General features: G+C 38.6%; 1 non-coding gene across 1 annotated transcript; it reads left to right on the top strand.

Moving 5' to 3' along the window:
* The first annotated feature begins 14,845 nt into the window (after positions 1 to 14,845).
* On the top strand, positions 14,846 to 14,972 carry LOC119004131 (small nucleolar RNA SNORA25). Its single transcript, XR_005070124.1, has one exon. It is a non-coding gene; the product is annotated as a small nucleolar RNA SNORA25 (small nucleolar RNA).
* Positions 14,973 to 26,818: the final 11,846 nt, after the last annotated feature.

Here is a 26,818-nt window from a genome sequence, read left to right on the forward strand (position 1 = left end):
GGGCATGTAAAGTACAGCATAGGAAATATAGTCAATACTGTTCTAATAACTATGTATGGTGTCAGATGGGTGTGAGATTTATTGGGATGATCTCTTAGTAAGTTAGGTAATGTCCAATCACTGGGTTGTACACCTGAAACCAATATAATAATGTATGTCATCTGTAATTGAAAAATAACAATGATTTGAAAATGAAGAAAAAAGAACTTCATGAGGACATTGTAATAACAGCACTATCTAATAGTATGGCTGCTATGAGAACTAAACAAAATTATGTATGTGAAGGGCACTTTGTACACTACAAGGTTCCAAGAAATATCTATAATCATCTATCTTTCAAACCAGTAACATTACTTCTAGTCCTATTAGCCAAGCTGAAGTGGACAGTTCCATTGAATTACCAGAATCCCTCATGAAGTATAGGAAGTGGCATCTCTCTGCTGCTTTAGAGGACCTTTTCTGGATCCACAGAAAGCTGATCAGCCACACACAGACATGACCTGGAAGTGTGGGGACATTGATAGCCTATGGGAGCAGTCCTGCCTTCAAGGCTGATGGGAGTCAGTGCATTCATGTCCAAGGTGTCAGGTCTCCTGGCGAGACCAGTCTGGTCCACATGGTTCTGCAGAGGCTCCTCCACAGCAGTGAGCTCCAGTTGCCTGCAGAGACAGCCAGCACACTAGTATGCAGTTTTACTGTCTCCTTATTCTCCTGTCTCCTCACTCTCCTGTCTTGCTTTCTCCATTCTCTCACTTCTGCTTTCTGGGACCATCTGGGACCACCTACCTCCCATAAAAACATCTATATCTCAGCCTTGGTCTCAAGCTTTGCTTTCTGGAGATATTACCCTAGTCTAACTTCCCGCAGACATTTTATTTAGCATAGTCCTAAAGAAAAACAGACATCAAGCTACTACTGCAGAAGGAGCTATTTTGGTAAACACCCTCTGGAGGAGGTTCCTGGCAGTGAGTTTTACTACTATACTGGAGGGATTAGGTGATTGCAGTGATGATAACCAATGTACTCAGGATTTTTCTAAAGCTTCAGAGCTGTTGTTATCAGTGTTTTTCAATACTTTAATTACAGAAGAAAGTCCCAAAAGTGGGGAGCAGGAGCTCATTGGTTCTTTTTGGGTCACTGAACAATACTGGAAAAAGTCCAGAGGGTATAAAGCTCTGTGCATGGGATGACCAGAATAAGGAAGAGCAAAACATCAACAAAATGAGAGAAAAGAAAAAAAGTAAGACTAATATGGGCAATTGAACTCCAAACTTTCCGTTGCTTTATGTTCCAGGCTTCTTCCCAATCCAGTGTTTATCTTGTGACTGCTGGGTGGTAAGTTCCACCAGGGCTAGAGCTCTGTGTATTATTTACACTGTGCTCCCTGTACACAACCTGGAAACAGCAGCCACTCAATAAGTAACAGGGAAATGAATAAATAACTTAAATAATTGAAGTTCTTCCTTTAGGACTGTGATATGAGAGAGAGGCCCAGACCAAAAGGTGGCAGACTGTTTCAAGTTTAGGATGTGTTACTAATCCAGGACATGAGTTCATTTTGGCAACTCAACTGATCACACTGGCTGAGGTGTCCATCACTCAAAGACCTTCACTTGGTTATTGATTTCTCAGGAACCATGGCAAAGGACTGGCCTTTGAAGTCAGACAGAAGTGGATGTAAATTTAGTACATCTAAGACATGAAACCGTGTGAAATTTAGTTGTCTGTTCTAATCCTAATGTTTTGAATTTGTCAAAGGAATACAATGATACCCTTTTCCCTGGTTGTTAGGATGCTAACATTTAATATTTATAAAGTTTCTGCTGTATAGTAGTCCATAATTTTTATTATCTCTTATCATCTTCCATTAGTGGACTTTTTTGTAGATCTCCATTAACCTGAACCAAGTACCCTGGGCTAAAAGAAATAGAAAGTGGGGAAAAACCCCAAGAGGACTACATAATCTACATCTTGGAAACAAACCCTTTAAAGGTCAACAATCTATTTATTATTGTTGTCATACATCCAGATATTATAGACATACCATTAGGAAATTATCATACATGTCAGTGATTCATTTTCCAGATAGACTATTATTTTTGAACTTTGTTAAAACTCAAGGCATTTTATTTTTGGTCTTTCAGATTTCTATTGCCTCTTAGGTTCCCTTCTTCCCTCCCCTCACCATTTCTCTGTCTTTGGTTTATCCCAGTGTTCTGCTTCCTTCTGTCAGGAGCTCTCCCTCTCCTCCTCCTTCGGCACCCAGGGCTTCAGGCCTCTAGGGACTTGGTCGTACCTTCGTGAGCCCTCTGTGGTGGGGATGCTACCTTGGGAAATAGTGTTTGGTGCCTCTGTTCCTGTACTGACCTTTTCTGCCAGTGCTTCTGCTCTCCAGCCCCCTCCATTAGAAGGAGCCAAGCATTCATTTGTCCATCAAGTGTTTTATTTTTGTAGCTCCTGAATCTTCCAGTTCAGTGGATGCGTTCCAGACCGGAGGCTGTCGCAATTGCTTTTCAACAAACACTGTCCTCTAAACTCTCCTTCCTGGGTAGGAACTGAAAGGTTGTTTGATGGGAGTGAGGGTGTCTGGCATTAGAGCTCAGAAGGAAAAACTAGTGATTTAGGTCAACTGAAAGCCTAGTGTTATGTGGTTAATGTGCTTAGATGTGTGAAGACCCTATGATATTGGAAAAAATTCTTCTCATTCCAATTTAAACTCCATACAGAGAGATATTTTTGCCTAGAAGGATTACCTATATCTGTGGCAGATGGCAAAAATAGTTATCATTTGTCCCTCCTCCTATTTGCCTTCCCTTTGCAATGGGAGACTGCAGCTTCAGCCATAAACAGGCAAAGTCTGTTTCTCCAAACTGAACCTGGGCTGGGCTTGTGACTTTCCTTGGCAAATAGAAAAAGCAAAGTGACTATGTATGAGTTATGAGCGTGGCTTTAAGAGACCTTACATGCTTTCACTCTCGCTCTTGGAACACTGCCAGCCACCATCGGAACAGGCCAGGACAGCCAGATGTACCATGACATCCTATGTGGGCCAGAGTGGAGTCATTCCCGTCTCCTAGGCAAAGCCTGAGATATGTGAAAGAGCTTAGCCAAGACCAGTCCAGCCTGGTCCCTATCAGTTGAGCCATCTAGCTGACTGCAGACCAGTGAGTCATAACGAATGGTTGTTTCATGCCGTTAGCTTTTGGGATGGTTTGCTACGCAGCAAAATCTAATGGATTTTAGGTTTTTAAAAGTCACCAGTACATATTATGTTGGAATGATTTAGATTCTGGGGAGATAATTACAAGCATGGATATTAATCATTAGCAGAGCAAACATGAGAATAGAGAGCAAACTTTTAAGGATTTTTTTCAATGTTGTCTCTACTTGAACCCATTGGCAGGTAAATCTGAGGATTCACATTTTTTATGGGCTTTCATAGTGAAAATCTCACAGAATGTCTTCAACTGTTTTTCCAGCCGAGTGTACCTCAAACCCTCTGCTTTCCTAGGACTTCTGTGTGTTCTGAGTTATTGTGAGAGGTGGGTACCTAGGACAAATGAGATGAGGACTGAGCTTGTCTGAAGGCCCTGCTGTTGGATCACCAAGGTCTATGAGAAATTTATTGGAAACATTCTGTATTATGTCTGACATATCACATTCAATTGTATGGCTTTATTACATCATTTAAAAAATCTTTCTCTTTTTGCTTCCAAACAGCTGAAAGATGTAAGTAAAAGACGAAAAATCGCAGTTTAGCTCTGCATCACTCCACATTTTATCTTGTGCTCCTTGGTCCATTCGTGACATTGAAAGGTCTTTAACACTTAGTGTAAGAACAACTTACACAAATCTGATGGGGTAATTTCTTTCCTGCAATTTCATTTCTCAGCAAAATCCACTGAAAGTGAATGCAATGACTAAGGCACCCTCCTATTTAAAATTTTTGACTCAACCTATTTCCTTCATTGGGTCACAACACCCAGATTTTATTGGCTTCATCTGAAAGGCAGTTTCTCATCACTAGGCTGACTCCAAATACTCACAGTAAAACTTGGTAAACTGAAGCAGAAGTAGCGTCCAGGCATTTGAAGACGTTTCTGCATTGACTTGTTTTTCCTTCAGGAAATTTTAGGACTAATATAAATTAACATATATTTCTTATCTTAGGTGACCAGCTTCCCCATTTTAAAAAATAGGGCTACAAAATATCCCTTGCTTTGGAAAGATATTTGAGATTCAAGAGAGATAAAAAACCAGGTAAAGATAAACACGGTTGTGAATCATATGCTTTCTAAAAGGAAAATGCTCAAATTATCACCAAATTGCATACTGTTTGGTGGGTCAGTTGTACCAAGATGAGTCTGGAACTTTGCCCATCAGATTCCTCAGCTTCACTGAGCAGAGTCTTGCTTGTACCAATGCCAGAATAAAATTTTTGCTATTTGTTTAAGACACAAATTAAAATAGAAGTACACGTTCTAGGTATAGAGAATCAGAGAAAAAACTAGGCATGATAAATTGGTAATATTCAAACTTTATTTAGAAGTCCAGGTTAAAGCCTCCTTCTAGATAGAAGTTTATTGAGACATTGCCCAGTGATTATTAGATGTCAAGGTGCCCAGATTGGGTAAAACCAAGAGCCCCACTGCCCCACCTTCTTGCTAAATGTCATCTCATGTTGGCTTATTTCTGTCAGGTTGTGCTATATATAATGTTATACTTACAGTCTAGGTGGAGAGAGTCAAGTAATGTAAGGTTTGCCTTTGGGGGCTGTATTTGTATCCAAAGACAGATAACTCGTCCTCAGGAAAGATCTGTTGCTTCCAGACCCTGAGCGAACAGCATTTGCATGGAGCCTATCTCAGATGGCCAAAGGGCCCCTTCTCTATGGGGGTTATGCTCCATTTCCAAGCTGGTCGTTTCTGATTCTGCTGTCAGTCCCCAATCACAGTTTTTTAGGTCTGACTTTAATAAATCTCCTTCAAAATCAGCCTTGAAGTCATTGATTCTTAATTAGGGCATCTGAGAAATGATTTAGAGGGTCTGTAAGATCCTTGAAAGTACATTCAGAATTCAGGGTGATGAGGCATGTAAGTGCATTTTTCTTAGGAAAAATTCCAAATCTCTCATTAGATTCTCATAGGGATGCACCTTTCCCCCTCAAAGTTAGAGAACCATCCCTTAAACTGGACATTATAATTAAAGATTCTTCACTCCTTGTGACTCATGACTCCTTTCCAAAGGAATTGAAATAAAGGATCTCACTGTCCAATATCTTATAATGATCACCCATAACACAAGTACCAAACAAGTTCTAAGCAGATGGCATTGACCTTCAATATAATAGAAGGGTGGACATGAAGAGTCATGTAGTTTATGGCAGATCTCTTCAGAGAATGTCAGACTTTGAATCTTTAATAAAAATCTTGCTTAATAGCTAAGATATTCTTGATTGTTGTTAAGACCATAGATTAGAAACAAATTCTAAGCAGTGTTTAATTAAACATTTTAAAATATCAGTTAGGAATACATTTTTGGCTGTATTTACCAACTATCTACTTAATAGTGGCTTAAATAATAATTGCACTTTATTACCTCCTATAACATAAAGAGTGGAGGTAGACGTTTCCAGAGTTCTATCAGAGGCCCAGTAGTTTCAGAACTTGTTATGGATTGAATCTCTGCGTCTCCCCAAATTTATACGATGAAGCCCTAACTCCCAACATGATGGTATTTGGTGGTGTGACCTTTGGGAGTAATTAGGGTTAGATGAAGTCATGGGGTTGTGGCCCTTGTAATGGATTAGTGCCCTTATAAGAAGAGACCTTATTCTCTCTCTCTTTGGCATGTGCACATAGAAAAGGTCATATAAATACACAGCAAGGTGATGGTTATCTTCAAGCCAAGAAAAGAGGCCTCAGAATGAAACTTAACTTTTCAGAGCCTTGATCTTGGACTTCCCAGCCTCCAGAATGGTGAGAAATAAACTTTTGTTAAGCTACCCAGTCTATAGTGTTTTCCTATGGGACTCTGAGCAGACTGGTACAGAGCCCTAGGCTGGCACCTCCATGATTCTCTTGTCTTTTTCATCAGGGTTGTAAAGTGGCTGCTATACCTCTTCACATCACATCACATATGTGACCATAACTAAGGCCAAATGCTAGGTGATAGCTAGAACACTAAATATGACTTCTCCTCGCATTCTTCTCTTAGCAGGATAGAAAAAAGTCTTTCTGAAAAACTTTTCTTCACATCTCAAAATCCAGAACCTGGTCACATGCCCGTTTCTCAAAGCAGAGAGTCTGGGAAAGTGAGTACCTTGCTTTTTCAGCCTTTGCAAAGGGAAATGGGAGATGGTTAAATGTGTGTGGAGTGGCTATTGGGAAGCAACAATAGGGTCTCATATGGTTTTCAAAATAAAAAAGTTGAGAGATTTTTATATAAACCTCTGAATTGCTTCATTTTTTGAAAAATGAGAAAATCTGGAGATGCTGGATATGCTTGCATAGAAATGATAAACTAGTTCTCTGTAGCAGCTGTTCCGTTAGCATGGGGCAGGAGAATTAATTTTGCCACAGGCCTTATGGTTTTCCATTTTTTCCCATCCCTGAGACCCTGTAATTTGCCATTTTTCAGTGTGTTTGCATTATTGATTTTACAATATGAGGAATTTTTCACTTGCTCATGGCAACTGGTTTATTTTTGCAGGCATCTCAGTTGAATTGTCTTAAATAGTAGGGCTAAGGAAAAAAACAGCATCCCAGAGGGAATTGCTTATTTGGGCTCCAGGCTACGTGAAAAGTTTTGCTTGTGAAGAAGAAAAATCTAATTTGTGAACAGGGCATTTAGAGCCTGAACTGTTGTAAATCGCGTGAAAGTAGTGGAGATGGCTGGAGATGGCAGCGTGTCATGTCCAGCAGGAGAAATTGAGGAGGACAGAAGGATCGATTTGCATCTACCTGGAAGATGATCAGATTTGGAGTAAAAGTCACACAGCTTTTGAAACAAAATCACCCCAATAAAATTCCCTTTAAAACAAAGACTTAGCAGGCTTGTTCAGATGAGGACAATAAGGGGAAAATATTACATGAGGTAATTTCAGGAGAACTGTAATGGAGTTCCACATGAAAATCTCAGTAAAGACTAGAAAACAGAATCATAAAGCTGGGGGGATTTTACTGACATCATTCTTAAGATGTATGCAGTGGATTTTTCTCTATGTATTGACTTCAAGAACCCCACATGTCAGAACTGTGCTATTCAAAACAGAATGATGTGGCAGCACCAATGATTTGCAACTCTTGCAAGCAAATAACAAATATAGGTTCATACAGCTCCAATTGATATACATAAATTTTTTATACTGTTGCATCAGGTTTTATTTAATTCATTTGATTTTAAGGTGCTTTTAAAAACATAATTCATCAGGGAACATCTGAACAATATATTTCAAAAACTACAATATGGAATTAAAAAACAGACTCCAATGAACTATAAAATTATAAATCTTAGGGTGTCAACTAATTGAAATAAGTTCATTGAAGATTTTAGACTTTGGATGGGTAATTTTAGGTGTACAGGGGATTAAATAATAAATGTGGTATCTGAGATGAATTTCAAGATTGTAGGATTCTGAGTTTCTTTGGTATTTCAAGAGGAAAGGTAAAAATATTTCCCAAAGTTATTTAAAATATCTAGTAACAGAACAAATAACCTGCCTTTACTATGTAGAAAAAAGAATAGTGTTGGACTATTTGTGTCTCCCAGTAACTGAAAAACAGCAACCCTCTGAGAATGTGCTGCATTCACTTAATATCAATGTTTTGCATCAAAGTTTATCTCAGTTTAGAATTACAGAATTCTCCCCTGACATATGTTGTTGCATGGAATATTTCGCTTACAAGTTTGTGTGCACTAAATCTTATCTCCCCTGTCCAACTCACAAGGTTTGACTCCAGCTAGCCACTCCCACATGCCCCTTCATTATTGTCTATTGATTCCTTTCACTACAGAAAGATCAATGTCTACTTTTTCAGGCATACACTGGCTATATTTTTCTTATTCTATCTTACTCTATTTCTTTCTTTCATCTGGAAAGCCAGTTATTTCATATTCAACTCCTATCAGAATCAAAACAAATTTTCAAGATCTACCTGAAGACTTCTCCTCCCCCCGGAAGCTTACCTCATCTTTGGCATCATTAGTACCTTTTTCATTGAGTTGCAACAGTCTCTAGAGCTTTGCGGAGAGTATTATTGCTCTATGGGTGGATGCAGATGATATACTCATCAAGGACAAGGATAGAACATATCACTTCTTTCGTAGGCTTCCCATTGCCCATCGCCACACTGAGTGTAGACTGGGAACTCATTAAGTCCTGGCAAATAACACGTCCCTGACATTGTCAAGCAGACCTCAGTGCTCCGTTTTTTTTCTTGTCTTACAAAGACTTGTTCAGAGCTCTATTAGAAGAGTTTCCTCTAAATGCATGTTTATAACCTGTCTCCCATCCTGGACAGTGAGTCCTTGGTGTTTGGCAAATGTTTTCTCTTTTATCTTCAAATCTCTAATGTCTTACATATAGTATGCTCTTGATAAATATTGGTTGACTAAATGTGTGTACTGCCTTTTTTCAGGTTAGAATAACTGGGATTGTAGAAGGCAATTCTGTTGCTTCATCCCGGACCCAACTGCCTAGAAGATATCACCAATGGGATGTCCCAGAGTCTCTCAAATTTATCCCACACAGAAGCTTGGGGGTCATGTGGCCACTTTGCAAGTAGCAAATAGGAAGAGGGATTCTCTCGTTCCTGGAAGTTATCATAACCTTGAAAGGGGAAAGAGTCCCAAAATGTCCTTGGATCAAGTCTGTGTCTAGGAAGGGGAAATAATCTAATTGGCTCACTTTAGTCACGTGAACTTCCCTGGGGGGAGGCAAGGCAAATCCTCTAGATTGACAGCTCCATTAGAGGCTGATATGGATTAGGGGAGATGCAGTTCCCCAAGGGAAGTGCTCGAAGTGGGGCAGATAAAATGACAGAGGGTACCCCTGGTAGGAACCCAATAAATGCTGGTTGAATTGATTTATGGGAGAAGCTTCACAACCAAAACTTGTTCTGAACTTAACAAAGAGAATTGTTTACCTAGCCCTTAATATGAACTTATTTTTTTTTGTTGAACGAGCTTGTTCATTCTTGAGAAAATTTTTGCCCTGGAAGCTGTCATGCCGAGTTTTAGCTCAGGCTATCCCTAGGCAGATTGATAACCTCCCAAGATGCTAGCATTATAATGAAAATGCTGACAACCCTGGGGTTTTGCTGACAGGAGTGGCGCAGCGGTGGTAAAACTAGAAGATGAGTAAAAATACGGTGCCCCTTCCTGTGAATTGTCTGAGTTTGGGTCACAGAGAAACAAGTCCTTAATGAGGCCAGGGCTGGAGGAAAGGCCTCCAGCATGTGGGTCCCAAGGTGCTTTGAATTAAGTCGTCGGGATATTTTCCCAGACCATTTAAAACAAACCCCAAAGAGTTCAGAGATAATTATTTATTATATAATATAAAATATATTATACATGATTATCATGTATTTTATCATTATTTTATAAAGAATCATTTTAATTTGGGATTTATCATTTAAATCAGGGCTCAGCAAACTAGAACTTGTGGGTCAAATGTGGGCCACAACAAGTGTTTATAAATAAAGTTTTATTAGAACAGAGCTATGTATGCTCATGTATTTACATATATTTATAGTTGCCTTTGCACTATGGCAGAGTTAAGTATTTGCAACAGGTGATATGGGCAGCAAAGCCTGAAAAATTTACTCCTCTGGTCCTTTACAAAAAAGTTTGCCAAGTCCTAACTTAAATGAATGATTTCCAAGATTTTTCACTTTTTATTTAGCTTCATGATATTATATATTATCTTCCTGTCTTATACATACACCTTTCTATTTGTGTTTAGAATGTGTAGTTATGTATTAAAAAAATAAATCGCAGTAAACTTGCTTAGAGAATTTCCTTATAGTCTTTGAGATAATTGGACACACCTGGGGTTTCCAACATTGAGGTGGGAACTTAAGTTCATCAGTAAGAGTATTGGACAGCTTTCAGAAAAGGTGGAAGTATAAAAGAAAGTAGTTCTTTAGAGTTATTACTTTCTAAGACACATAAGACCAGAAAAAAAGTTGAAAGAATTGCAATCAGATAAACTCTTTTCTACAGTTTTATTTATTTTTTTGTTCATTCCACATGGGAGTAAAATGACCCACAGAATTTTTACCCGTGTTTATGGAACTCCTGTTGTATGCTGGACACCACGGTGGGCATTTTTCCTTGATTGTGTGCCATTTAATTCTAGCTCCCATAACTGTTGTTAGAATTAAATGCCTGTGGTTGAAGGAACAGAGGCTCAGGGGGAGGAAATAATCTCCCCAAAGCTATCTCCCTAGCAAGTGGTAGTGTTCAAATTCAAATCCAGATTTTCTGCTTCTGTTGTGCATTTCTAAAAATATGGACTTAGTTTTATAGTGTGAAATCTAAATTGTGGGTGTGATAAACAGCGTGTGGCCTCTTTCTGATCACTAGATGTTGACTTTCTCCTCATTAATAGTGAGGCAGCCCAGCATAAGACAGTGGGTCTTCTCCCAGGCGATGTCAGATAAAAACTATATTCATGATAATACCCAGACAGGATGTGACTTTTAATTCTAATTCTTTCACATGTATACAGTGGATACAAAAGGGTTTTCTGGAAGATGCCTGATGTGCGATAACATCATAATTTTGAGGACTAATGAAATGTATGGTTGTGTGCACTGAGATTAAAATTTTTCTGCTTTAATTTTAACATTGTAAATATTGATAAATACACATAGACAAAAATCTTTAAAGTCTTCAGTGATTTTTAAGAGTGTTAAGAAGTTCTGACTAAAGCACTTCAGAGCCATTGATGAAGTCATTAAAATATCCACCACTCAACATCTCAAGCCAAGCTTTCTGGATTTAAAACCCCGGTCTCCAACTCATTGCCTTTACCAAGTTCTTTTACTTAGGACTTTCACCAGTCCTTGGTTTCTCATCTCTGGCGGAAGGACAGCCCTGGTAGCACCTACTTTGCAGGGTTGTCTAAATACATTGATATTTAATATTGACAAAACTTGGGTAAATATAGTAATTAGGACTTCCGTTTTAGAAGCTTTGAGTCAATTTTAATTTACCGAGAGAAGTTACCACCTCTCCCTGACCTCTGGACTGTACATGAATTAGCTTTTCATAATTCACAGTTATGAAATAGACTTTCCCTAACCTTCAGTTTAATTTAAAAAACCCTATTTATTGCAGAATAATATGTGCAGGATAAAATATATTAACCATTGGTGTACTGATTATTTATTCTAAAAAAATTCAATTAACAGAGTCACTCCTATACCAAGAGATTGAACATTGCCATACCTCAGAAATCTATTTTACTCTATTGGGGTCATATTTCCATCCTATTACCCTAGGCAAGCACTATCCTGACTTGTAACATTGTAGACAAGTTTTGCCTGTTTTTGAACTTCATATAACTGAAATGATACCGTATGGCTTCTTTCACTCGTTACTCTGTTTTTAGATTTTCCTATGTTATGACATGCAGCTTGTAAATAGTTCTTTATTGTTGTAATAGTATTCTATTATATGAATATACACAATATATTCATCTATCCTACTCTTGATGGATATTTGGGTCATTTCCATTTTTTTGCTATTATGAATAGTGGGGCCATGGCCATTTCTGTTCATGTCTGGGAAGAATTTTTTGTTGCAGAAATTCTTAGGAGTGAAATTGTTGGGTTAGAGGGATTACATATTACTGTGCCCCAGGGGTGCCTATTGCTGGATAATAGAGGGAATGTGTGTTTAGTTTTCTAACAGTTCTGCAAAGTGGTTGTATCAGTTTGCACACCCACTAGTGGTGCATGAGAGTCAGTTACAACACCAGATATTGTTTGTATATTTATTTTAATCATTCTTGTTGATGTGTATAGGTGCCACACTGTGTTTTGAATTTTCATCTCCTTGTAGGCTAGTGAAGTTGAGTATCTACTAATGTATTATTCAGAAGCATGTGTTTCAATCATTTGCACGTTTTGTTTCTATTGACTTTTCTCTGTTTTTCTTTTTGATTTACAGAAGTATTTATAAATACTACACGTTTGTTCTTTGATAGCTTTAGGAAATTTTAAGGTTTCATTAGAGAGTCCTTCTAGTATTCTGCAACCCCAATTATTTATCATTTAAAATAGCAAAAGAGGTTTAATAGTACAGAATCAAATCTCCATTCATCATCATAAGCTTTGCTATTATTTTAGACATGCAAGTGTTAATTTTTGAGAAGAGGAAAACAAAATGAATTTTGCTCCTGTAAATTAGCATGTACATTTCAGCTGCTCTGCTTACACACCATTAAATGTACACTCCAGCATGTGGTAGAACAAGAGAGACAATCGTGCTGTACTTATAACTTGTCCCAAGGCCACGCTCCATGACACTTGACAAATGACCAGCAATCAGCTCTGAGCTGGTGAACTCAGAGAGTGAGCAGAGACTACCCTGATTTATAGGTATGAACTCACCATCCAATGCCTGAGAAATGGCCTATGGAGGTATGTTCTAACCAACTTCCTAATCCAACATTATAATGTTTATTGTGGGAGACAATGGTATAGTTCATTCCCAAAGGAGCTTTCCATTCACACATACAGAAGAATAAGCAAATAGTTTTTGATTTTGAATTTGAATGGTTTTTCCCAGATTTCTCATCACTATTTCTAAACCAGGGCTTCACATTAAAAATCATCTGAAAATTTTCTAAACAATATTGGTGTTGAATTGTGGTCCTGGAGATCTGGTGAGTTTATTTTTTCTGTATGTTTGCTTTTGAAAACTCCCTAGATCGTTCTAATTGCTGCCAGAGTTGAGAACCAATACTCTACAGTATTCAACGTGGTAGATGGTGGAAGGTATTCTGAAAAAGAGTCTATAACTTATTTGCTTCACTCCATGGCTCCTCTTAAGGGTGGATGTGGGGTCTGAGTTTCCTCCTTTTAGGGCACCTTGTTGTCCACATTTTCCAAGCCAACTAAGAATTTTGTCAATTCTGGTCCTCTTTGGGTTCTTCTTCTTTTCTGCTAGCCCCTGCGTTTTTGATAATCTCTTTGTTCCCAATTGCCTCTTGCTCACTTCTCTATCTCCTAACCAGGAAACTACTTTTTAGTTCTTTTTTTCTGACATTATTTTCTTTTTTCAATTTTATTTTATTATGGTAAGGACACTTAATGAAGATACACCCTTTTCACAAAATACTAAGTGTTCAATGCCTTATTGTTCACTGCAGGGACGCTGCTGTACAGAAGATCTCTATAGCTTATTCATCTTACTTAACTGAGATGTTACGCCCATTGATTAAGAGCTCCTCATTTCCCTTTCCCCCAGCCTCTGGCAAGCACCATTCCACTCTGACTCTAGGAATTTGACCTTCTAGGTGATTCTGATGCAACTAAAATTTCAGTCATTGTTCTGCTGCCTGGGTGCTGATTTTTGAGGCAGCAGATCCTTCTTTTTCCCTCCCCTTCTCTTATCAACTGTGTATGAAAGGTCAGGAAGAGCCACTCCTATAAACTAATGGCAAAGAAGTGCAGGGTATCTGGTAGTGGCCAATGGCATGCTGGGAGATATGGTTTCCTAGAAGAAAGTGATAAAGATGGCAGAAAAGTGAAAGGACTTGGCAATGCATTCTGTAAACTGTAAACTCCGTTGACTTAGAGAACCAGAGAACAGGAAGATGTAGTTGGGACTATTACCTCGGAAGAACAGAGAGCATTGTTCCAGGTAGGTAGCAGCAAGAAACGTGCAATTGGACTCAAATTGCAAGGGGTTTGATAACCACTTTTGTGGTCAAAGGGTCAAAGGCAAGCACTATTTCCTCATCAGCTATGATGATAGAGTGAGAATCAAACCCACAACTAACGCAGAGTTAATAGAAAAGGGGCATAGACTTGTGTAGTCTTTGAGGAAAACCTCACCTCTAAAAACAACTTATTGTGAGATTTAGAATCAACTATGCCTCCCTGCATAATTTCTATGGAAAAACAACCAAGAATTTAAAAGGGAAAAGACACTGATGAAAAGACAAAAGGGTGAAATGAAAAGGAAGAGAGCTTATATTTAAAAGGATTGCAAGTACATTAAAAATTAAATAGTAGAATTAAAGTTGACATTGGAGGGGAAAATGATGATTTAGCATTATAGAAAATCAAATCAATGAAGATAAACTCTCCCAGAATGTAGAAATAAAAAAATAAATTTGATTAAAATGATGAGAAAAAAGGTAATAAAATAGGAGACAAGGAATAAAGATTCAACAAATGGATATTCTATGTTCATGAGAGGAACACTGAACAAAAGAAATAACTTAATTGTTTTAGATGAACTAAAAAGAAGTTTAAGTATATTGAAAGATTCCACTATGCTCCTGGAAAAATAATTAAAAAGAAATCTTTATTCAAACTTATCCAGACACAAAACTCTGAACTAAATGTCAAGGAAAAAACCATAAACACTTGGCCAGGGATGAAAGAAATCTACAAGGGCATAAAAATCAGATGGCCCTGGAAGCAGAGTTGCAACATGATTGCTCAAAGATGAAGCCCAGAGCTCACGTGGAGGGTAATACGTAAAAGATGACTGTTGTGTAGCTGAAACTGGCTTAATGTGATGCATATAAATAGTCATTGTAAATCTTCTATATAATTGAATACACGTGTTAAATTAGTTTTTTTTTGAAAGATGTCTAGTGCATAGGTCATTTCAAAGAGAGTTGATGGGACCCAAACCAGGGGCGCTTAATGCTGTGACCTAAGATTACAGTTCTCCATAGGATGTAATAGACACTTAATAGTGCTATGTTTTCTTGTGGAGATATAAAATTAAAAAGAGAAAGATGTTTAGTGCAAAAACAATACTTTATTTTAATAAACTTAATCTTTTGTATATTCATTACTAACAAGTAATGCATTTAACCACAAATTAATAAATAATAGTGAATAACAATATAGAGTGCATTATTAGATTACTACAATAAAGTTTGAGACCCAGGTGCTGAGACAGCGGGAGGCTGAAGGGGGTTTTACCTTCAGGTGTCCACAGGACACTCACAGGTTTCCCTGTGAAAGAGGACATTAAAGATACTCTTTTACTCTGTATTCTGAGAAGCTAAAGAATGTTGGTCCAAGGAAAATCTTGGAAAAAACTTTAAGGAAACTATTAACAAAATTTTAAAAAGGATTCTCTTTTATGTACTAGAATATGGAAGAGCAAAGAAAATAAAAACAAGAAAGCTTTAAAAATTAAGCAAATAATAAACTAAATGTATCATTTGAACCAACAAAGTGTATTAAAACCCCTGTGAAATGCTTAAAAATATGGGTGTCAGGTCATCATCCTGAGATTCTGTTCTGTTTCTGTCACTTGCTAGCTTCGGTTTCTCAGTTCCATTAATTCAGTCCACTAAGTTATGGTTTCCTAATCTGCTAAAAGAAGATAATAGGAGCTCCCTCTCAGGGTTGTTCAGATGAAGCGAGACTTTATATAAACTAATAAATATCCACTGTCTGGTGTCCTGAGGAAAAAGGACAGTCTCCACATGCAGAGCCTGGATTCTGATGTCTGGCAGGTTCTAATTGGCTGCTACTTACCCATCCTATTTAGCAAACTTGAGGCAAGTTGCTGAGCTCTCCAACCCTTAGTTCCCTTGTCTGTAAAATGGGGAGGAAAGAGGACCTACCTCACAGGTTTGTCATGAGGAGTAAATGAAATAATGCATGTGCAATGCTTGGGACAATGCCTGGGACAGATAACTCTGTTAAATTCACTACATCATAGAAAACTAGTAGCTTTAAGTGTGAAATTTAAAAATGTACATTAATGAAACTAGCATTATTAGTAAAAGAGAAATAGTAACACTTAAAAATATCAGACTAGAGTCTAAAAACCCAAAGCATGTAACAAGAGTAAGGGATTGAATAAATGCATTTGGTAGTTTCCCATGTTCAAGTACCACACAGCCACTACATGATGTAAAACAGTTCATATAGAAGCATTTTATAATTTATATCTGAAATATTTGCATTCGACTATTAAGAGGAATTAACCCTTTGGAAATATAAAGTGTTGTTCTTTATGTTTTTCCTGATGGTTTTCAAACATCTATAATAAACATATATTACTTTAAAATCAATAAAAGCATGTATTTTAATAGGTAGGTTTCTGAAAGAGTGTGATTATACTGAGAACAATTCTTAAATTAATATCAAGACAAGACAGATGCAAAATTTTATATTCAAAATTTAATAAACCATGTAAAATATACTTGGTTTATAGCAGTTAACAGTACTGCTAGCATTGTTATTTCTGGGTGGTAGGGATATTATTCAGTTTATTTCTTTATACTTTGTCTATTTTTCCAACTTCTCTGCAATACTCAGAATATGTTCCTGTAACTGAAACTAGAAAGGTAAAGTAATAAGAACAAAATAAGTCTTTCAGAAATACGCTATCAGCTCAGATGTTGGCACGTCGAGTTCAGTGGAGCTGAAGGGTAGCCTGGAGAGCAATGTTCCCAGTCCCCTCCTTTCACTGACGAGGAAGGGAGGCCAAGAAACATTCAGTGCTTTGCTGAAATCAGAGAAGCCAGTGAGTGAAAAGAGGTAGAAGATCCCTGGGTGTAATGTTTCTACTAAATCATGTGTCCCCTCAGTTAGTGCAACCTTTATGCAAAATTTACACAGTTTAACGTAAACACCAAATTTCAAATGGGGCATAGGAGATCCCTAATTTGTCCCCAGCTTTAGGAATGGTTTAATTACAACATAGAAAAGTCTTTCATCCAAGTAACAACTGCTAGGTAACTATGGCAAACAGTAGTAGCTGCTCTTGAAAGTTGCCACAAGGACCCGGTCATTTTGGTTTAAAGCTATGTTCCCCTCCTCCACACAGACTTATATTCTCCCCATATTCTCCTGGTTATCTTGACCCACATGGGTGCCTAGAAGTCAACAAATCTGGACCTGATACCTTTTAGGTTTTCAGTGGCAGATCCAGTGGACTCCTAGGAGGAAGGACTCTGTTGCTGTGGTACCATTAATAGGCTTGCTGGTTTTCTGCAGTGACTCCCAAGTGCAAGTCTTCAGAAGTTCAGTGCTGACCTGATGTGTTTACCATCTGATTAAAACTTCCCCACGGGAGGCAACGTCATAAAAGCAATGATGTGTAATAGCAAATTATTTATAAAACTAAGCTTATTCATACTTTTGGGGTTAAAATGATTGTGACAGGTGTGTGTGTGTGTGTGTGTGTGTGTGTGTTTAAGGTCCTTACTTAGAAAAATGAAAAATTGACAATCTTATGTTGATCTCCAAAATATTTTTGAAATTTTATTGGTCTGTGGGATTTCAAAATCTGGGACCTACTGACTTAGTATTAAACATGAGTTTGGGATTATAAGAATCAGACTCAAATAAATCCTGTTGCTGCCACATTCTTTGAGAAATTTCTTAATTTCTCTGAGTCTTCCTTTCTTCTGCTGTAAACTACGGAAGGTAATATTTATCTCAGGAAGATGAAATATTCTCATAAAACCTCCAGAAAAATGCCTGGCACATTTTCCTCCAGATATACTTACTACAAACTAATATACCTACCAAGTAAGCATAATAATAGAAGACAGTAATGACTTGGAGAGCTTACAAGTCAATAAATGTTGGTTCTATTTCCCTTTCTTATTACTTAGTACCATAGAGTCATTAAAATTCCATTAGATAAAGCTGTCTTGAGCAAAATGATGCTTTTGTAATTTCTAAAAATTTTTCCCCCACCAGCATCATATATCTTTTTAAAATTTGGTCTAAAAGCTTTCGCTGTAGGTTTCTAGTTGCAATTTTCTGATAACTTCTCATATCCGGAAAACTTCAGGTTTACCTCAAAAAGATTGTTGTCTTAAGTCACGGTCACATTCTCCTCTATTATGGCGGGATTTTGTGGCAAATGTTCTGAGAGCAAACAAGGGAAACGCATGGCCCTAGTAGAAGAGCATAGAGCAAAAGCTGGCAGCAGTGTGTCCGCGTGTTTGGGAAATGAGAGGATGCCAGAGGGCACCTCACCTTATTTTCCTGTTTTGTAGACGCCGCTCAGGATGCTCCAGCTTCCTTCCGTCCGACTTTGCCTCTATTCGGTCTAGTCACTGCTCCATCCAGCCCTTGTTACTTTTTTCAATGGCTCAGCTTGATGGCCTGCCGTTGTCTTATCCTCTAAGCCTTTAAAATACGATTTCAAGTTTTTGCCAAGTTTTCACTTCTAACCAAGAAACTCTAAAACCTCTTATTTAAGAAGTTATCCTTGACAGACTACATGTCAGGTTAGAACTCTTTTTTTTCTGTGATAAGAAATTCAGCCTGGCTGGTGTAGTTCAGTGGACTGAGCCGGAGCCTATGGATTGAGGTTCGATTCCCAGTCAGGGCACATGCCTGGGTTGCAGGCCAGTTCCCAGCAGGGGACGCACAAGAGGCAACCATACATCGATATTTCTCTCCTTCTCTCCTTCCCTTCCTCTCTAAAGATAAATAAATAAAATCTTTTTTGAAAAAAGAAATTCATACCCAAACCCTTCAGCAAGGAGTAAATTCTTATTTATTTTACTATATTCCAGAAATATGTTTTGGGAAGTTGTTGTTGATACTGGGGACATTATTTTCAATATGATTTTATCCCTTATTTTTCCTTGTTTATTTTTATTCTTGAAAAGAATTTGCCTGGGAATCACCATGTACTTGTTTGATATGTAAATATAACACAAAGAAACAATTAAGAACTTCCTTCTTTCACATTGGGAGGGGGTTGTCTCTTCAATAAAGCCAGGATTTGTTTAACAAGTGTTTATAAGCATCTGCCTATGTAGGACACTATGGTAGAAAGCGTTGAATTGAGCAGCTTGTAATGTCAACTGATGAGTAAGATGATAAAAGGTGGGTATTGTCTTTAAAAAACCATACTTAAAAGTGAAGGTGGGTTTTTATTTGTTAGGACACAAATCTCACAGCAGAGACTGCTGACCAATGAGAGACAGGTGTCTTTGGGAGAATATTTGAGGGCAGACGTAGAAAAGAGTGAAAAAAAGGGTTGAGGAATCAACCAAAATGGTAAGTACCAGCTATGTATGTGGCCTTCATCTTGGGTATGTAAGATGAATAAAACAGATTCTATCTTCTTGGACAGGTAAGTGTTAGAGGTAGAAAGAGATCTGGAAACAAATCGTGGAGGAACTATGAGAACATCTATATTAGATGTTTTCAGTCATAACGCAGTCTTATCTAAAAGCCGGATGCCATTTTCTGGGAAGGTGTGATTGAAAAAAACCCTTTTCTGACATCTTTTTTCTTTCATTTGTTTAGTGCTTTTAGATCCCTCAAACCTGGTACTTTCACTTATTTTTGGTTTTATTGTTTGCTTTTTTACAAGCCTGATAAATCATGTCTTTTTCCACTGACATGAACCTGAAACGATGTCCCTAGGTACGGCATAAAATGTGGCAGTTCCTGGGGTCCAACGACTTGCTCTGGTGGAGCCAGTGGACCAAACCCAGAATGCCAGCAGGTATCGCATAGCATTTCATTCTCTGCCAGGTGGTTTAGTGCTTGCACACGGTAGGTGTCACCAATTCCAGATGCCCACATGGAAGGAGCAGGACTGTATTCTCTGATTCAAAGTAGGTGGGCAATTTGTTCAATCCCAGGGGCCTTTGGACTTTGAGATGTAGGCTGAGAGAGCCAGTTATTTAAAATCAAGGTGGCTGGCACAAACAGGCTGAGGGCCCAGCAGGGCTGAGAGAGAAGGAGCAGAAAGCCTTCCAAGAAGAAGCTGAAAATTGACCTAGTTATTTTGATGACATGCTCTGTTGCCTTTTCCCTTCAGGCCAAGCTCAGACTCCCTGACATGAAATTGAAGCACTCACTGCTAAGGACTTAAACTTTGGGTTCTTTTCAAGTTCCTTCTTTCCTTCCTTCCTTCCTTCCTTCCTTCCTTCCTTCTTTCCTTCCTTCCTTCCTCCCTCCTTCCCTCCCTCCCTCCCTCCCTTGCTCTGTGCTGAGAATGCCCTATTAATTAAAGACTATCTGTCCTCAAGCTGAAAATAGCAATGTTAATTAGGATTATTTGCGTTGAATCAAAGAGTCCGGAGAGGAGTGGACAAAGCAGGTGTGAGAGGCAAGGCCATCTGGCTTCTGTGCACCTCTCCCTTCAGGGTCTGGAGCGCCTTTGGGGACATATGGGAAAGAGCGTGGGTAGAGTGTGGGGGTTGAAGAAATGGAAGCAGGTGCAGTCTTGCCCTTTTATTCTCTTGGGCTCTCTGCCAGTAGTACATTCCCGCTCCACTTTAGCGATAAGAACTGTTTTTTTTTTTTAACTCTGAATCTCCATATTTCTTTCGGTCCACTTCTTGGGCTTGTAGGTCAAACTGTAATGTAAGATTTTTCAGTGATGGCACTACTGACATTTTGGGCCAGACAGTTCTTTATTGGGGTGTGGTGGTGGGGGGCTGTCCCGTGAATTTTATGGTTTTCCTCAGCATCTCTGGCCTCTACCCTCTATGTGAGTCCGCTCTGCTCCTCTCTCCACCCTCATTTGTGACAAACAAAAGTGTCTCCAGACATTAACAAATGTCTTAGAGGGGAAAAATTACCCTGTTTGGAGGACCACTGCTAAGGAGGCAGTCCTTCCTTCTTAAAACTCTGAACATGGACCTTTATCTTGCTTGATCTGCAGAAGAAAACCCTGCTCATTCTTTCTCCAGACTCTGCGTGTCAAGTACATGCAGGAGTGCTAAAAGTACAGAAATGTTCTAAAGACTCCTTATTTAGTATTTGTTACTAAGGTCTCAGTAAGAAATACAGCTGATCCTGATCCTTGAACAATGCTGGGGTAAGGGGCACTGACCTCTATGTGGTCAATCCACGTATAACTTTTGAATCTCCCAAAATTTAACTACAGTCATCCTTTGTCACTGGGGAGGGTTGGTTTCAGGACCCTCGTGAATTCCAAAATCTGTGGATGCCCAAGTTCTTTATATAAAATGACACAGAACAGCCCTAGCTGGTGTGACTCAGAAGACTGAGTGCTGGCCTGTGAACCTAAGAGTTGTTGGTTTGATTCCCAGTCTAGGACACATGCCTGGGTTTCAGGGCAGGTCCCCAGTAGGGGGCACATGAGAGGCAGCCACACAGTGATGTTTCTATCTTTCTCCTTCTCCCTCCCTTTCCCCTCTCTAAAAATAAATAAATAAAATACAATAATAAAATGGCATAGAACAATGCACACAGTTGACCCTCCACACCTTCAAATTCTCAACTATGGATTTAAAATATGTGTTTTTTAGATCCATGGTTAGTTGTATTTAAAGATGCAAAACTTGTGGAGGGACAACTGTATACACACTTGAAAGTGACATTCTTAATAGCCTATTAACTCTGAGTAATTTACCAGGCTATTTAATTTGATTTATCTAGTCTCTAGTCTGTTAATATGACTCTAACGGTGGTTGGTGTGACTCCAGTTCAGTGGGTGCAACCCTGAGCAGAATTTCTTTTTATTCATATATAGTACTAATAAATTCTCCTTGATTATTTTTTGAGCCACACATCTACTTACTAATTTTTCCTAATGTAGATTTCCAGGGTTTGTTATTGAGTTTTAACTATTTTTTATGGCTTAAGATTTTGGAGTTTGAGAAGTGGGAAGAACCATCTATAGAAGAATTAGGTTTTGGTCTCCTGATTATTTTCTTGAACATCCACAGCACCCCTCGGATGCATATTTAGATTATTTGTCAAATGCATCTTGCACCTATTACCACCTTTGAATTTTGTGCCATTAAATGGTGACCCTTTCTTTTTTGATTTCTGCTAGTGAATTTTTTTTTTTGTGGGGGAGGCTGGTTTCTATTGTTTGTTGTTCAATTTGTTGGCATAATAGGTGAGTGTGCCTCTGTAATTTAGCTTTATTTCATCTTTACTGAGAAGTTCCACACCCTATTGTATGAGTTTCTTGTATATGTTGGATATTAACTCCTGGTTGGTTGTGTGGTTTGCAAATATCTCCCTTTCCACAAACTGCCTTTCATTTTGCTGTGTTTCCCTTGCTGTGCAGAAGCTTTTTAGTTTGATGTCGTCCTGCTTGCTCATTTTTCGCTTTTGTTGCTTTTGCTTGGGGTGTCAAATCCAAACAATAAATTATTGCCAAGTCCAATGTCAATAAGCTTTATTTCTATGTTTTCTCTAGGACCTTCACTGTTTCAAGTTTTATGTTCAAGTTTTGAATCCATTTTGAGTTGATTTTTGTGTATGGTGTAAGATAGAAGGTCCAGTCTCATTCTTCTGCATTGGATATCCAGTTTTCCCAATGAGTGGTTCCCTCCTCCCGTCCCCTTCTGGCTCTCAGAGGTTCTGGTTTCACTGGGATGTGTCCCGAGTATATACATTTTGAATTCTCCCTACGTGAGTCTCATTTGCAGCAATGTTTTAGAACCATTAGTATGAAATACCATTTCAGACATTTCCCATTTCGTAATGGTTCAACTTACAACTTTTTGACTTCATCATGGTTTGAGAATATTATGCATTCAGTAGCAATATACTTCAAATGATAACTTTTGATCTTTATCTGGGTTAGTGATATGCAGTATCATACTCACGTGAGACTGGGCAGAGGCAGTTACCTGTAGCTCCTGGTCAGCCACGTGGTCGCAAGGGTAAACAACTGATACTCTTGCAGGGGTGTCCGTCCAACCTTTTGTCATATCTGGGCCACACTGGAAGAAGAATTGTCTTGGGCCGCACATTAAACACAAACACTAGTGAACACTGGTGAGCAAAAACAAGGTTTTAAGTAAATTTATGACTTTGCTTTGGGCTGCATTCATAGCCATCCCGAGCTGCATGTGGCCTGTGGGCCATGTGTTGGACAACCCTGACAGTGTACTGTGTCGCCAGCTTTTTTAAATATTGTGTTTTGTGTCGTTGCACAAACCCATCATGTCTACAAAACACCCATCTCTGTTCCTTGTCTTTGGTGAGGAAAGAAAGGCAATTACTCGAAATGTAACTCAAGATAATTGCCCAACTATAAGCTAATGTAAGTATTCTGAGCACGTTTGAGGTAGACTAGGCTGAACTTTGATGTTTCGTAGGTTAGGGGTATTAAATGCATTTTTGACTTCTGATATTTTCAGCCTGTGATGGGTTTATTGGGATGTATGTCCATCAAAAGTTGAGGAGTATTCGTTCTGTCTGTGGAGGCTTATTGTTTACCTGAGGAGCCAAAAGATAGCAAAGCTCCAGATAACACCTATTATGTGAGATCAACAATTCTAAATGTGAACCAGATATTAAAGAGCAAATGGTAGCTCCTGAGAAAGTGATATGAGCAATAATTAGCCATATCTTAGAATGAAAGAAACATAATATACCTTATTTTTTCATTTGTTGCTAGTGTGTATGAAGCATTTCTCCCATCTTCTTTATTAGAATAGAAGGTCACTGAGGACAAAGGTCAAGTACTTTGCTGCATTTATATCTTCCCCCTCCCAAATATCTAACACAATGCTAGTACTTAGGACAGGCTCAATAAATAGTTGCATAAAATTGGACACCCTTTTGTATTTTTTATTACTCAGCATTTGGAAAATCATGAGGCTGGGAAAGATCTATAAATCACTTGCAAAAATCCAAACAGCAAAGAATTGTAGACATCTTCGCATTATCACTTTTAATTTATTTTGGTGTTTCATACCTCATAACCTGTGTGTAATTAAATTAAAACTATTTAGGTTTTCATCACAAGATCATATTCTGTTGTTTTGCAGAAGGGCACAGAAAGTCTCTGGATTACCCTTTTCCACATAACCACCATATATATTCTTGGATCATATAAATGTTGCCACTGCACAGCAACGTTGGCCTGAAGGATTAAGATTTTTATAAATCCTCTTTATTTAGCATTAGCTTTATAGCTAGACCCACTAAATCAAGTGATGCTCTTTCCCTAAACACATTTCTTAGGAGCACTACTGCACAAAATTATGATAACAAATTTAATCAAAAAAGCTCTCAATATTCAACATTCTATCAGTGGCTGGTACCTGAAGATGATAAATCCTCCTCCATCCTGGGTACCACCAGGTGGCTGCTTTCTGATTATATTTTTTACGCAGGATGGCTGAACAAAAGTGGGGCGTTCTCTCACTAAGTCTCTCTGACCTGCTTTAACATTCATGCTGTGTTTGGCCTTACTTCCTTGGATTCTATGGGGCATTTCTCACGTGACTGTTTATTGGGGCTTAGAGTCAGGCTTGCTGCCTAGAGCTAGCAGACCTCATGGCAAGCTCCCTGGGGGCATCGTGGGAGTGAGGTGGGAGTCTTCTTTTTTCTTTGTGTTGTCCCACTATTCTATTTCTAGTTCTATTTGTTGACACACTCTTTCTCTTCTGTTTTTTTTTTTTTAGTGGCCAGAAGTGATTTCTAGTTGTAGCTGCATCTTCCCCTCTTTTCCCAGATACTCTCCAGAGTCCAATTACAGAAATACAGGACTCATAGTTCATTCTTTTTGCTACCAGTACTTTGTGACCCAAGATTAAGATTATCTATGGATCTTAAAAATACAAGTAGTTAGTATCTACCCAAGCAGATTCTAAATCTGGATAGTTGGCTCAGGCATCTGTGTTTTTAAAACAAATGTCACAGATGATCCTCATTTACAAGCCCCTTTGAAGGTCATTGTCTGAGATACCTTGCAAATGTATCCTGGGATTAAGATTTTTGTGCCTTGTCCTTGGTAGGAATTTGACTTAAAGGTCAATGCTATTTATTCTTTTGCTATATATTTAAATTTTTAAATGTTAGCCTTTCCTCAAGCTTTTACTTTCTGGTGCATTCATTTTATTTAGTATTTTAGTATTTTTCTCTAACTTCCTAAATTATCTGCTCTTTTTTTTTTCTGAACCAAGAGCTGTTCATTTTCCAGTGAGAGTTTCATCAGATCTGTGTACAATGAGATGACTAATGACGGCAAATAGGAAGATCCTAGGATAAAAGTAGTATATTTCTTCTTAAATGACGGACTACGTGGAGAGGCCATTTCTTGAGATCCTCCTTGTCACCCCCTGCTGTTTCCCTCCTCAGCATGTTCACATGCATGCCCTTCCTTTTGTATATTCTTCGAAACTCTGTTCTTGCCTACCAACTCAGTGTATAATGCTCCAAGAGCACTGTGTACTCTTTAAGGGCATTTCAAATGCCACCTCTCACGAAGTTTTTACTAACTGGCAGTGTCAGCCCTGCCTGTATCGCCCTGGGCATTTGCCCTTTCAATTCCTGATGAGGGCATCCTCCTGCAAGTGCCTGTAACCCTCTGCCCAAGGGCTTCTTCTCACCTTTGTACTAGGTAGGTTGTAAGTGTCTGTGTGTGTACTTGGGGGGAGTTAACACCTTCCACTCCTTTAGCCAAAGATGGATGGGCACTGAGTAGCTCCTATTTGTTTGGTTTTTGCTGTTTCCCAGAATTCCCAAGCAGGAGAGAGCAAGTCAGTTGCTTGAAATGGTAAGCTTTGATAATGCCTTTCAGTTCTTCTTGCTTCCTTATTTACCTACTGTGCTCCCTAGGATTACTGCCCACATAAACCACTTGCACTCAAAACTCTGTCTTCAGTTACACTCTTCAAGAAAACATTTAAGACACTGACCAATTTTCCTTCTGCCATTCAATTGAATAGCTTGATTTTCCATGGTTTCCTCCCATATGTGCATCTTGTTTTCCCAATCAGACCATGGTGACTTTTAGAGCTGGGGCTGGCCCTCACGATTCCTTAGAGTCAATCCACAGAGCCTTGCACATTGCCGAGCCCACAGACGTAGCTCTAAGTGTGCAGTGTGTGTGACACAGGGGCAGATGCACAGAATGGGCACATATCGTCATTCAGCTTTTTAAGCCCTTAAAATAAAATTAGAATAGAATGTAAAATTCTTTGGGGCGAGGTTGCTTTAAAAAATGAAGTGAAGACTTTGAGGAGAAAGACTAGCCTGGCAGGTTTTACCTCATTCCATAGGCACAAGGCACTCGGGGAAGGAAGCGTGAGGAGGCTTAGGGACAGAGGAGGAAGGCATCCTTCATCATGCGTTTCAAAGTCTCTAGACCATGTCATGAAGAAAGAGCTCATTTGGGTTGATCAAAAAGAAGCTGTTCTTGTTATTCTGAAGGAGGAATATGCTAGGAGTTGCTCTGGGGTCTCAAAGGAATGGAAATACACATTTGTCCTAGTCTTTAGTGCAAGCCCCCTAATTACTTGGAAAACTGGTTCATTTTCATCAAGTTACTGTGTAAGGTATATGAAGGTGATAACAATTAAAGTGACCTTTTCAGTAGGTCAGATTCAGGAAGGCACAAAGCTTTTCTAATTTGCCTTGTTCTATTGGTAAGAAGCAAAATAGACAATGTTTAGAACAGGCTAAATGTTATCATACCTGGTTCCTCCAAGGACCTTATGGTAAAGATAGGCAACCTAGCTTACATGCCAATGGCAGCATATTGAACAGAGTTTTATAAGCAGGTTGCCTAATTGAAATTGTCAACCATCCCTTCATTATATTGAAGATATTCTCCTAGTTATTTAAATTAGCATTGATCAAGAGAATATTGAGGCACCCTAGGGAATTCCTTGGGTTCTAAACATCAT

This window comes from Sturnira hondurensis, unplaced genomic scaffold (assembly GCF_014824575.4).
Source record: "Sturnira hondurensis isolate 20B ecotype Veracruz unplaced genomic scaffold, ASM1482457v3 Scaffold0019006, whole genome shotgun sequence".
Classification (NCBI taxonomy): domain Eukaryota; kingdom Metazoa; phylum Chordata; class Mammalia; order Chiroptera; family Phyllostomidae; genus Sturnira; species Sturnira hondurensis.